The sequence below is a fragment of the Globicephala melas genome, chromosome 5 (genome assembly GCF_963455315.2).
Source record: "Globicephala melas chromosome 5, mGloMel1.2, whole genome shotgun sequence".
NCBI classification, from domain to species: Eukaryota; Metazoa; Chordata; class Mammalia; order Artiodactyla; family Delphinidae; genus Globicephala; species Globicephala melas.
The window spans coordinates 64,667,998-64,682,234 of record NC_083318.1 but is presented as its reverse complement, the minus strand read 5'-3'; the positions used below and the strand labels follow the sequence as shown (position 1 = coordinate 64,682,234).

General features: G+C 42.1%; 1 protein-coding gene across 2 annotated transcripts in view; it reads left to right on the top strand.

Annotated features, from left to right (window-relative positions):
• The first annotated feature begins 5,252 nt into the window (after nt 1-5,252).
• The window catches only part of RBM47 (RNA binding motif protein 47), a 162,721-nt gene continuing 153,736 nt past the window's right edge, over nt 5,253-14,237 (top strand). For both annotated transcript variants that reach the window (XM_070045530.1, XM_070045529.1), the window contains exon 1: nt 5,253-5,377. The gene's annotated coding sequence lies outside the window, so the exon portion shown is untranslated. The remainder of the gene's footprint in view (nt 5,378-14,237) is intronic.

Genomic DNA, 14,237 nt, shown 5'->3' with positions numbered 1-14,237 from the left:
ACACTTTAGATCCACTGGGGACTTAATATAAACATTTAAAAATAAAAGATTTCTTTAAAAAAGGCTTCTATGGGTAGTTAGTGGCCACCATGTGAGAAAATGAGAAGCTGTGGAAACTGTGGGGATGAGAGGTCTCTTTGGGTCGAGTTGCATTTTTTAGATTATAATAGGGTTTCTTTTCTGAATAATTTCTGTTGGGCAAAATATCAACAGCCTCAACAGAAAGCTTGGGTTCAGATTGATGATTTTATCCCATCTACCAATAAGTTTTCTGTTTTAGGTAAAATTAGGAGGAATGAGGGAAACTGGTGGAAAGTAAATCCATTGAGAAGATATTTGCCTTTTTCACTTTATAAGATCAGCTCCCATGAGAAATAAACAATAAAAGCTCTCCTCGCCACAAAAGTCAACTGCTTATCATATAACCACTGTTACAAGGAATTGTTATATAGGGAAATGATTATAACAGTAATAATAGCAAACAGTTATACAGCAATTACTATGTGCCGGGCATTATTCTAAGCTCTTTGCACTTACTTGTTACATGCCTCATTTAGGCCTCACGTGTACCATTTTAGTGCATAGTCTTTGGTCTTAAAAAAAAAATAACTAACGTGTTGAAACTTAGAGTGTGTCGAGCACTGTGTTTTTATGTGTATCACCTCATTTAATCTTCATGATGACCCCACAGTTAGGTATTGCATCAGCCGCAAACTGAGGCTCAGAGAGTTAGGTAATGCTCTCCACAACTGCCAGGATGCAAACTTCGGTCTTATTGACATCAAGCCTGAGCTCTTTATCTTGCTGCCCTTCTGTTTGTCATAGAATTGGAAGCATACTGCATAGGGTCAGTATGCCTCACTTTCACAGGGATATTTGATGGGGTTCTTTGTGGGTTTCCATGCCTCCAAAGTGAGAAGTGTCCGGAAACTCTGGCTAGAATTTCCTAATCCTCTCCCCACAGCTAGGAGCTAAAATAATTGTTTGGAACTCCTTGATTCTGTTCCCTAACTGGGTATAGGAATAGAGTAAGCATAGTTCTAGCAATAAGAATAGTGAAAAGCAGTTAAAAGAAACCCCAAAAAAAACCTGAAACAAAAAACCTTGGCTCTGCTATTTACCAGCACCTTGGAGCAACTCTTGGTAACCTCAGTTTCCTAATCTGAGCAGTGGGGTGATACAAATGATTTGTGACTTACCCATACATACACTGTTGTGATGACCAAAGATGACAATACATCATCATTGGAAATTCTATGTAGATGCGTGGTTATTATTGTACTGTGGTTCTCTGCAAAGGTCTGAGGCTTGCCCCTATTAATGAGGATGTCTTGCAATAGTGTTATTTGACCTTAAATATGCGAAAGACAATTCTTTTTTTTTCTTTGTTTTTTTGCGGTACGCGGGCCTCTCACTGTCGTGGCCTCTCCCGTTGCGGAGCACAGGCTCCAGACGCGCAGGCTCAGTGGCCGTGGCTCACGGGCCCAGCTGCTCCGCGGCATGTGGGATCTTCCTGGACCGGGGCACAAACCCGTGTCCCCTGCATTGGCAGGCAGACTCTCAACCACTGTGCCACCAGGGAAGCCCGTGAAAGAGAATTCTTTGTGAGCTGTGGAGTAGGTTTTTTCCAGGTACAAAAGGAAATACCATTTCTGGAGTACCTACTATGTGCCAGGAATCATAATGAGACTTCACCTCTCATTTCCCTCTCATAGAAATCCAGAGAGGGAGATGTTATTATTTTATAAATGAATAAACTGAAGCTCAGCACAGTTAAGCAATTTGCCCAGCATCGCATAGCTAAGAGGTAAAATTTAGATTCAAACTCACGCTATGGGAAAACAATCTCCATGCTATTTGCATCCACTCTAGCACTCTGCCTTTTAGGCAGAAGGGACAGAAGAAAACAGAAAGCAAAAGCAGGGGTCTGCAGAACTCAAATGCCCCAGGATTATGGGGTTTGCCTGAGAATTAAAATGATGATGATGATGATGATAGTAATAGTAAAGACGATGAACAGACATCAAGGTCAGCCAAAAAGAAGTAATAATGAAAGTTTACATTTCTTTTGCCATAGGCTGCCACTGAAAAAATCCATTTTGTTTTCTGTACATTCCTAGGGATAGCAGTGGGAAGTAGTTAGGAATAAGAATTATACCCACTGAATAGGTGGCAGTGTACAAAACTGAGAAAGAAAGAGCAGAAGTGCCAGGCAACATTTGAGAGAAAGTAGCCAACTCAGAACTGCCATAAGGACTTGCTTCCAGGGCCATCTTCCATGACTCCAGCTTCAGTTCACCTGCAGTCACTGACCTTCGCACTTTCAAACTCATTGTATTATTCCTGGTCATTATTCCCCAGGTTTGGCCCAGTCCTTCCTGTAGAAAAACCTGTTCTGAGGTGGAAAAAGCTGTGAGCCTGAGAATGTCCCCTCTCGAATTCTTTAACTCAGAGGGTCCCTGACACTGGGAGGCTCTCAAGGCCACAATCCAGATATTTCTGGAAAAGAAAAGAAAAATTCAAGCTAATGTGGAGTTGGAGTGTTTAAGTTGTCTTGTGGTTGTGGAGCCCTTGGGCATGCCTGGCAGCTTAGATACTGTGAGAGAACCTCGGAGAGTTCTCCATGCCTGATCTTCATGCTTCACTCTGGCTTACATACTGACAAGGAATGAATCTAAAACTCAGAAAATGTTTAATTGATCTGTTATGCCTTGCACCATAGAAAGATAAAAAAATCAAAGGGATTTAAAATGTTTCAGAATTCTTTGCTGGTTTTAAGGAATCATTTTTTCCAAAAGGTGGCAGATGCTGCTTTTTGATTTAACTAGAACTGAGAACAACCCCAGCCTCACCACTCAGGGAAAACTTGCACTAATTGACCTCAGTGCCTTCAATCTGCAAAATGGGGATAAAGTACTTCATAGGATAGAACTGTAGGATCAGATAAGGTGAGGTGGGTGAAAGTGCACAACAAAGTACAAAGAGCCTCATTCATGTAAAGGGACTATGATTTCTTTCTTTAAGAGTGAAGTTAAGTGGAGGCAAAAGGGTGTCAGCACTGATCACATCTTAGCCTTCAATAATCACTTTCGAATATTTATGAGGAGTTTGAAAATTATTTCCCCCGATTTCACACTGATTTTCAAATGGCAATGACCATTATTTGTCCAGCATTGGCTTTTAACTGAATAGGATAAGTAACTCTCCCAGGGTCAGACAGTAAATTAAGTGCCTAAATCCAAATTAGAATGAAGCACACATCCATGGTAGATTGCAGGGTCCTGAGTTTCCTCTCTGTTAGTGAACTTCATGGAGTGTACAGGCCGATTTATTTTCATGTATCTTGTCAACCTTGCAACTTTTAAGTGAGATGGAAATCATCTGAACACTATTTTACAGGACCTTTCTTTTCCATCACATTCAAGACTGTCCACAATGAATGTAAACTGCAAAAACCTCATCGTTAGAATCTTCCAGAAACAGAGGCTGGGAGAGGTTAAAAAAAACAACAAAAACAAAAACACTGGCTCAAAGCCTTACAGCTAGTGAATGGCAATGCTGGATCAAGAGCCCACTTCTCTGCTCAGGACCTCTCCTCTTCACAAAAAAGCCATAGTACAAATAATAATAATAATTAAAAAATATATAGTGGCAGCTAACACAATGTGCCAGGCACTGTTCTAAGCTTTTTGTATGTATTAACTAATTTAACCGGCAAAAAAAAATTTTTGGAGTATTCCTTCACTAAAGCAGCCCAGTGAGAAGCAGCACTTTTTTTTTTTCTCAGTTGAATGACATTGCAACCCGAAATCACAACTCCGTTTTAGGTTCCTGGTGGTGCCTGCTTCCTCTTCTAGTTTGTTTAGTCACAGAATTCGATTCCTGTTGGCCGATTACGCGCCTACAAACAGGCTTAGCGCTCAACTGAAATGCGTGAGGCTCCTTAACTCTTGTATAAACAGGTAATGCGCAGGGGTGGGGCACAGATTGCGGATTTCTTTGCGACGGGGCTGGGGTGGGAGTTAGAACTAACTACCGAGAGATCAGGCAAGGTGAAGGGAGGGCTTGGCTGCTGTTTTTAAATGCAGTGTTTTTTGTTCCCTTTCTAGAAACCAGCTGCAACTTTAGGTCAGGGCGCATTAAAATGAGCCACTTCTGAACGAGCAGCGCCCAGGCCCCAGGCCCTGCTGTGAAGGCCCCGGCAAAGGTCAGGGCTTGGTCCGCGTGACGTTCCAGCCCGTGCTCATCCAAGCGGTGCTCTGCCTCAGGTAAGGACACTCTGGGAGGTTCCCCCGTCTTCAGGCCCGCCGCCGAGCTCGCGGTGATCCTACCTGGTCAAACGACTTCTTTCCTACGGGGGAAGAACGGGGGTGGGGTGTACTGATCGGCTCGTGATTCAACAGCTGGTTCCTTATTCCTCAAACGTGGTTCTGCTTGGGTTCCCCCAACAGCCCAAAGGGGCCAGACGTCTGATTCAGACAGATGTCCTCAGGTGGCGCAGGTGCCACTTCTGGGGCTGTTTCTGGCTGTCTGAAATGGATGTGACTTTTTGAGCGGGGAGAGAAGTCTGTGAGGTGAAGTCCCCAAATCTCTCCCAGTCAAGACAAGATTTTTTTTTTTTTTTTAACCTTCAGCAAAGGTATCTGCCCTCCTAAAACAACAGGAATGTTGCACTGGCCTTCAGCCAGCGAAGGCTCAGCGAGCAGGATAAAATTTCAATGCAGATTTACGGGAAGTTGCCGGTGCTGGGAGTAAAAATCTGGTTTGGTGAGTTTAAGGGAAGGGAGTAGACGAGAGACAACCTTGCTACTGTGAGGCGCGGAGCCTCGGCTGGGGGAGGGCAGAGGGAGGAGGGAGGAGGGAACAGGGAAGAGCTGGAGCCGAGACTGAGCGCTCCCCGCGCGCAGCACCGGACGCAGCAGGGCTCCCTGGGCCGCCGGTCTCTCCCGGGTGCGGATCCGACGCCGCTCTGCCAGTGGAATCGCCGCGCTTTCAAGTTCACGCTCCCGCCAGGAATTTAGCCCCAGAGAGCTGCCTTCTGGTTATCGCTCCTGCTTCCCACTTTGGAATGTGCAGTTTGGGACAGTGAGAAGCCGGGGCTCAGGGAGTTTTCCTCGTAGAGAGTTTCTCTCTGCAGGTTTCCAAGGTTAAGAAATTCTGACAAAGTGGAATTCCCAGAGCCTGGGAGTTAAGCCTCAAAAGATCTGTTGCTTTAAGCGGCGCGGTAGGGAGTAGCTGGACACTCCTTATTTTGGTTTTACATTAAAAAGAGGGAGGCCGAGAAGATGTTGTAGGTTACTTCCTAGCTCTGTAAATTGCTACCGGGCTGTGAATGGTGTTAATTTCTGAAGTGGGCGACTGCAAATACATAACAAAGGTAAGGTAGCTTTGGGCAATCCTTCTAACTACTGTCCCTTAATCTTACATTTGGGTCCCAATTTTGAAATCTTGTTTTCTTCCCTTTTTAGCCCTTATCTCCCCTCATTCTACCATCCCCCGTTCCGACTCTGGTATATTTAATGGGAAAGAAGTGGTTTATAAAAAGATTTTAAAAGCGTCAGCTACTGGAAAAGCAGAAAATCATATACAGTCAGCCCCATCGTTTCCTCTGGTGATGAAACCTTTTCCATACAAGAAACAGATTTTTTTTTTTCGCTCTTGAAAGCATACGATTGGGCCGTCCAGAGGCACAGGTGACTTTTTAGACTCAGATTATTAAACTTAGATTGAGGAGACCTTTATGACAGGTATCTCGCTTAAGAGAGTGGTAAGGCGGGGGTGGGGGAGGGTTGCTGGGGCGTGTGATGTCTTCTTGTACTTATTTACCTCCCAAGGTAACACTGAGTACAGGCTTAGTTATTTAAAGTTAAAAATTCAGTCCGCATAGAAGCGTTGAGTTGATGAACTCAGCTGACAAATCAGTCACCGGATATTTAAGAAATCGGTTAAAATAAATGAACTGGAATTTTTCAAATAAGTGATTCATTTTTTATTTAGGCAAAAGTTCATATACTCTTGGGTACTGTCCCAAGGCATTTGGAGATGAGGCTTCTTTCTTGAAAGCTAACCAGAGATAGTGTCCTCCAGGTACTCACCCATAGGCTGTACTGATTTGAACAAAAACTCAAGCAACTTTTTTCTAGTGGCGTTGTAATGGCTCACTCAGTTTTCTTTAGCATGAATGTAGGTTAGAAATGTGTTCTTTCAAACTTGTAATGCTGAAGTCACACAAATTTTTTAGGGCAGAGAAAGCAAAGGGTTGACAACACAAACATGAAGAGGTTGCCACGGTTTGAAGGACCATTGCAGTTTAGACCAAGAGCGTCTGAGAATTGCAGGTGCCAGTCCTAAAGGGTGAAAGGTTGTCAGCAGAGTAAAACACAACCTCTAGACAAAGACAAAGCCAAGTACCCAGTCAAGGCGATGAGATAGCATTTGGCAGGAGTTTGTGTTGCTGTTAATTTAAACCATAATCCTTGTCAGATTGAGGATATGAAATCTTGGAGGGAAACAAAACTAAACCAGTCTGAAATGGAAACAGGAGGAAGGAAAGAAAGAAATTTGGGTTTTTGTATCCTTTCTTGTCTACCTCACCCTTCACCTTGTTCTGATACATTGGGTTGGCCAAGAAGTTCGTCCGGACTTCTCTGTAACATATGGAAAATCCCGAACGAACTTTTTGGCCAGCCCAATACATACCATTGCTTAATTACTGCACACAGGGAGAATGAGGAATCAGACATTTCACAAGAGCCCAGCTCATTACTTCAATACTTGTTAAAGGAAGAAATAAACTGACAGAAACCAATCTCCTAGCCTAACTCTGCCATGCTTCTGACTAGGTTACACTTAAATTCTGCTCAAGAGTCTTTTGTGAACATATGCTGAAAGTGAATCAAATTTTGAAGATTTATTATCTTTCTCTTAGTTTCTGAGTTTTCAGAAACTTGTAAGATTGAAAACTTGGCATCATCACTTTACTACAATCTCTATAGTTTTAATTGTCAATGTATTTTTGATTCCCTACCTGTGCTGCTGTAGAGTAAATTTTTGCCCAAAACAGTTGGTGACGCTGAGGATGAAATCAAGATAGGAAGCAAGGAAACTATGTGCTTCTGGACACGTGTCTTCAGTACTTGCTCTGACTAGTGTATAGCACTACTCCCATTTTTTTCCCCTCACATGATAAGAGCATTCAGATTAGACTGTTCTCTTTGGTTTACTAGTAACAGAACCTGTTCTCAGTAATTTAAACAAAGATTAGAAGGTTAACGTAGATGAAGTTATTTTCTTACAAAATGAATTTGCTTTCCAAATTCTACTTTTGATCTGTTGATTAAAAATAAATCACGTCCCAGATGATTGAGCTTTGACTGCCGTAGGACAGTATTTGCCTGTTTCAGACAGGTTCCCATCTCCACATTTCAAGTCCCTTCTGATTTTTCAGGACTGGATACAGGGGTGCTGGTTGGGGGAGGGAGATCTCCTCAAAGTTGGACCAAGGTTCAAGTGAAACTATGATTCAGATTTCCCAGAGGACGCATAATCCTAGAAAAAACTTACTCTGAAGAGGGCTTAAGCTTGGGATTCATAAGACTTAGAAAAAGGATAGATTTTGCATGAATCTAGAATTTGTGTGCCACACGTTTGTGAAATTACAATGAATATGTAAATGCAGTTTAAAAAGTGTTTGTCGGAATGATTCCAAGTTAAAGGTTCTATTGGAACATTTCAGCTACTTGCCTTATTAAGAGATATATTTTTCCTCTTGGGACCAGTCTCTGTGTCTTATGACGATGTTGATTTTCTGGTTTAATATTCTAAGACGTGTGTGTTAGTCAAAACAACCACCTGCTCAGAGCAATTGTTTCAAAGGACAACTGGAAAAAGATTTTCAATAATGGCAGTGCTGGGATGACTTGGGTTATGAGATAGAAGGCCTTTAGAAACTCCAGAGAAGAACTAGCATAGAAATGATAATAAGTAATTGTTCAACTGCCACCTCAAGTTGTTCAAAACGTCTCATACGGAGGGATTTAGGGGGAAATGGCACCCTGCCACTTTTTGTGTGTGGTCCTGAATCATCTTGTCAGTAAAACGCTCCTGAGATGATCTGAGCTTGCTTTCTGATTGTTTCTGCTCCTTTCATATTTGCCTCCCCTTCTATTCTGTCAGCCTGTGTATGGGGGAAAGGAGGCAGAGGGAAAGGATATCCTTCCCTAGAAGTCAGTGTACCCCCTCTTTTCAGAACCTCTTACTTTTTGCCCGGAAAAGGGGGCAAGGAAGGAATTTTCCAGTGAAAGTAGAAGGGGAGAGAGTGTCTGGAGGAATAAAATGCCAAGAAACAAGTGAGCACCAAACCCTGTTAAGTAATGTGTTCACCCGAAAGCTCACATGGAGATTATCGATGCCCTCCCAACTATTGCAGGTGAACTGGCAACTGTAGGAATTTGAGGCTCACCCCCCTTTTGTAATTCAAATGCTCCTAGTGCACTGCAATAGATGGCTCATCTGAATGAGTTCAAGATGTCATCTCTAGGTACAACCCAAAGTAAACTGATTACAAAAGGCACAAGCCTTTCTTTCAACTACGCTCCACTCTGCCTTTCCTCTACTTTCTGCAATGGTTTAAGGACACCTGAAAAAAAAAAAAAATCACAACTTAGTTTATGTAATTTAGGTATATAATACGAGCATTCTTTTTCATTGTGGATGTTGAGTTTTTGTCATCTTAGGAACTTAGTTTATGCAAAAGTGATTTGTGGGTGTGTTTAGATGTAAACAGTTTATATGTCTGTAAAATACAAAACATGAGGAAACTGATACTATGATAGAAATGCTCGACTGTATTTCATAGTTTCTCTTTTGGTAAGCCCTATCAGGTTTTAAGAGTGGGGTCATTTTAGAAATCAAAAGAACAATCTACCTTTCTGAAGGCCACTTAAGAGAGATGACATCAGAAGACAAAGGGCTGGTGTAACCCTGAAAACCCTTTGTGATTTTTGAGAAAATATCAATCCTTTGGTCTCAGCAGATTCCGGGTAGTGCAAAATGTATACTTAAAATTACAGCCATTTACATTAATCAAGAAAACAATCGCCGGCCTCAAATCACGATATTTGTCTTTGGGAATACTGTATGTTTGTGGTTCTTAGGAACATGGCGGCCCAGTGCCAAGACCATAGTAGGTGGGTGTATGTTGATGAAAGGGGATTTGCTGACAGCGTTTGCCTCCTGCTTATGCTTTGCTTTGGCTAATAGTCAATTTTGCTTATATTCCTTGAGTTTCCACCTACTGGGGAAAAAAACAACCTGATCTCTGAAGCAATGGATAATCCACATGTGAGTGAGCAAGAGTTAACTATACATAACAATGGGCAATGGGTGGAAGTGCAATAAATGTGGGGCATTGTGTAGCTGAAACAGGAACAGGACACTTCTACCTGACCAAGGAAGTGCCAGCCTGTAAAAATTATAATAAAAAATATTTACCTTTCAGAGCACTGAGACCTGGCTCAGTCATTTTAAGCATTACACATCATGCCAAAAGAAAAAAAGAAGTATTGAATAAAATGAATAAGATTTTTTTCAGATGTTAATTCTCCTAGGTCAATTTGATTGCCATTCTGAAAATGTGTATTTGGGCCTTTTGAGCTCAAGTAAAATATTCATGTTTCTGAAAAGTAGGCATCCGTGTCCATGATGATGATAGCACTGTGCCTTTTGAAAAGACAGCTTAAATAATATTTCTTTTTGTTTGCTGTCATTTATTTTTAAAAATAATAACATGGTTCTTGGTACACCAAGCCCTTGCCAAGATTAAGCCCATCTTCTCAGTCGCCTTCTCAAGACAAAGTTGCCTTTGTGTAACAACTGGGAGGATTTGGTGACACAGAAAACTCAGTGGGGCACTGCAACTTATTATTAACAGAAAATTCAATGGCCTGATGTTTTTTCTGTTGCTGTTATTTTTATTCTACCAGATAATATCTATGACATATTTCTCCATGCAGATGATCTTACTATTTTATTTTAGACTTTCCCAGGGAAGAATGTAGTGGTTGAGAATTTACGTTGGAATTTAGTTAGATTATAAAAGGCAAAAGCTGCAGCGTACTGATGCAGAGGAGAACTTGGCTCTGTGGGCTAGTTTGTTCTGGGGGTAGTCAGCAAAATTTGGTCGCGTGTGGAGGGAAAGAAAAGGTAGCTAGCAGAGTGAAAATGACAACCTGGGGGAAAAGGATGACCATTCACATTAAATTTAAACTCCATGGGGAAGTGTCTAAGAACACAGTCTACCTTGGTGCAAATCCTGGCTTGGCCACGTATGGGCTCTAAGCAGGTTACCTTAAAAAAAAAAAAAAAAAAACTCTCTGTGACTCAGTTTCCCCAACTGTGAAATGCCTACCTCACAGGGTTGTTATAAGGATTAATAAGTTAATCTACTGTGTAAACAGTGCCTGGTGTGTAGTCAGTATATGGTACCTAGTCATCATGATACACGTCATGTTTGGATGCCTTTCTGTGTTTGAATTCTTATCTCACTATCCTCCTCCTTTCATGACCTCTTCTGCTGGTTGTAATCCAGGTTGCTCTTCCTAAGATCACTCCTTTTGACCAAGTGCCATTGCCATTATAGGCAGGCACTATTTTTGCAAGTTTCTTTTGGTTTTTGTATCTTAGTTGTATGGAGAAAATGTAACTTAGAATCACCAAGGTGCCTTTTTCTTTTCTCTCAGAGAGCTATATGATGTTGATTAGAAGCAAAAAGAATGATGCTATTATATCTGTCAAGTGAGAGACTGGCAAGTGTCTTGCTGACAACGGAATATACATTCTGGAAACGGCTGATGCAAAGTAGAAATATTTTGTGTAAAATAACTTAATACAATACAGCAAACTTAAGTAGGTCCTATTATGACTTTTGTTGGTTAGTGTTAATTGGTCATAATCATAATCACAGTATAAGACTTTCTCAGAACTGCCACAGTGTCTTATCTGTGCACTTCTCATGGCATTTTATATCACTTGCTACTTGTACATATACTGTTTTCCCTGCCAAACAAATTAAGAGGCAGGATTTGTGTCTGAATAACATTTGCACCCCTCAATGTTCCTATTTTATAGTTAAGTGCTCAATAAATAAAATGAGAATTTCTTTGCCCAAATTAATTACCATCTAAAATAACGCATTTTTGCATTCCATAGGCATGTATTTTATATATATATATATATATATATATATATATAGTTTTTATAGATTTTATTTATTGGCTGCGTTGTGTCTCCCGTGGCTGTGCGCGGGCTTTCTCCAGTTGTGGGGGGCTTCTCATTGCGGTGGCTTGCGGAGCACAGGCTCCAGGCACGCAGGCTTCAGTAGTTGTGTCACACGGGCTCAGTAGTTGTGGTGCACGGGCTTAGTTGCTCCGCGGCCTGTGGGATCTTCCCGGACTAAGGCTGGAACCCGTGTCCCCTGCATTAGCAGGTGGATGCCTAACCACTGCGCCACCAGGGAAGCCCTATGGATCATATTTATTTGGATGACTTCTACTTTTTTCCACAAGCATTTTAGCAAAAGTTGTTGGATAGAATATAATGGAGAGGTAGTGAACTCAGAAAGCAACCAGAATGGAAGCTTTATCCACAGCTAAGCCTCTGAAAGCATGGCAGGATGGGGGAGGCCAAGGGCAGGGAGGAAGTGAATTGTTGCAGTCCTTAGGTGTGTTTAAAAGTTTATACCTCTTTTTTCTGCTCTTTAACATCCTTTGAAAGGCCCAGACTTGTTACTAGGTAATTATGGGAAGGGGAAAAATGCATTTTGTCAAAATTAGAAGGAATTTATTAGATAATTATAGGAAAAAGTGCGTTTTCTCAAAATTAGGGAGAGTGAACAAAGAGATCCACTGAGGAAGAACAATACCAAGTGAATAGATAGCTCTGTGAGCCACAGTGGTGTGGTGTTTCCAGTGGGGCTGCTGGTATACTCTTGGCTAAAGCAAAGGCAAGAGGAAGGAGGGCAGGTGGCTGAAGAAATATTCAGCGAATTGCCTCCAGTGAAATCCTATTTGCAGAGCAAAGGGAATCCTGTAACAAGCTAGCTCTAACCAGCTGGTGCAAACAATAGTTTGGCCCAGGTACCTCCTTGGCTCTTTGCCCTACATTGTGGGTTCCAGGATGCACCTCAAGTTATATGTAGAGTTGCCAATGAGTAAACAGAAACTACTAACTCCGAGGGTACTAATGAGCCCTGGAATTTGTGCCTTGTATCTGCAGTGGCTTCATATTCATAGACAATCACTCCCAGCAGATGAGACCAAGCCTGGGAAGGCAGGGATCTTAGAATATTCTCCCAGCATCCTTCCCAGAGTGGAACCTAGGAGTCACCCCTGCAGCAGGACGTGTAGGAGGCCCACAGACCCTGAATCAAATGGTAACACCCATGTTCTCACACATCCTAGTAACGTGTGAAGGGTCTTGCCTTTTCCTCATTGGCTAGAGATCAATGAAATTGTTAGGGGAACTGCAGTCTGCTTATCTGTTCTCCCTGCTTCTACCTTTGCCCTTTATCCCATATGCTTGGTTCTTGACTCAGTATCCAGAGTAACTCATAAAACAAAGTCACATCATGTCAGTCCCCTGCTGAAAACCTTCCAGAGCCTCTGTGTCTCCCTCAAAAGCCACATGAAGCACTGCCTTTCTAGTCCCATTACCTCTTCAATCACACTTCCTACCGCTGACTCTGTTAGCACTTTGCTTTAGCCACAGCTTCATGCCCCCGTGGCCTTTGCAGTCTCTGCTCCCTCTCCCTGAACCGTCTTCCCCCAATACATCCACGGTTCACTTTTTCACCTCCTCCAAGTCTTTACTCTTTCTCCTTCTGTCTAAGACAGCACTTCCTCCTTCCTGTTGGCACTATCTCCCTCCCCTGCTCTATTTTTTCATGCAGTACTTTTTTCCATGCTGTGTGATTTTATGGCTCATTGTCTGTCTCTTCCCCACTAGAACGTCTGCTTTATTTATTGATGTATCCCAGGCACCTTAGAGCAGAGTCTGCCACAGAGTAGGTACTCCATAAATACTTGTCACATAAATGAATAAAACACAGGCTTTTACACAGCACGGGTGTGACTGAAAGCGTAGTACTACTTGTGTGTTCTACTCAAAATATAACCACAAACACATCTTTCTGAGTAAGCATGATTTTTTTCCCCCAGACCTCTCCTGTTAAGCTGCCATATTTTCTCTGGTTTCTCTGGTTTCATTATTTTCTGTGCCACCACGAGCCCTTGATGGAGGCCATGACTAAGTAACGAGCATAGCTAAGTGTGGGGATGGTGCAATCATTTCAGCACTTCTCTGTTTCCAAATCAAAGCCTCATCTTTGGCAATCTTTCTGCGATTTCCATCTAAAACTTACAGCTCAGTTTTGAACAGTCTTGTGAATTGCATGCCCTACAGATAATTTCGCTTGACTCACTCATGTTCCTATATTGTTTATCACTTTTTCTATTGTCATTTAATTGTAATTAACGATTGTTCTGAAGGTAACTGTCAAGACAACTTGTGTGTGTGTGGGGGGGAAGGGTTTAAAACTGTCTCTTTTGACCTTTGAGATTTTGCCAAGTGCCAACTGCTGCTACAGGAGTCCATCTAGATTTTTTCTCAGTTGCAGGGCTCAGTTAAGTATTTTCCCTTGACCTGGCCTGAAATGAGCGCTAATGCCTTTGTCTGAGTTGTTAATGTTTCCCCAGAACCTTTTACAAAACTTCAGTCCTGCCTTTACCAACTGGCACAACTTCTCTCTGATCTGTCGTACTGGTTTGCTAGCCCCTGCCTCACTTTCTCCCTCTGCACAATTTTCCTTGGTTTGGCAAAATTGCATTTCTTGGGTCTTGGAGGTACAGCTCCCTCTGTGCGTCTACCTGCCATTTTTAGATCTATAGCTCTGTAAGGTACTTCCTCAATGGCTGGTGGAATCCTGTGACTACTAGGCTTGGGGACCCTAGAATCGGTCTTGAAGGTGAGTGTACATTCCAGGAAGGTTCTTTGTAGTAAACAAACAAGACAAACAAAATATTATGTAAATTCTGCTGAAGGTACACCATGAAGATCCTGGCTTTATTTATTAATAAATTTATTTATTTTTTATTATTATTATTTTTGGGCTGCATTGGGTCTTCGTTGCTGTGCTCGGGTTTTCTCTAGTTGCGGCAAGTGGGGGCTACTCTTCATTGTGG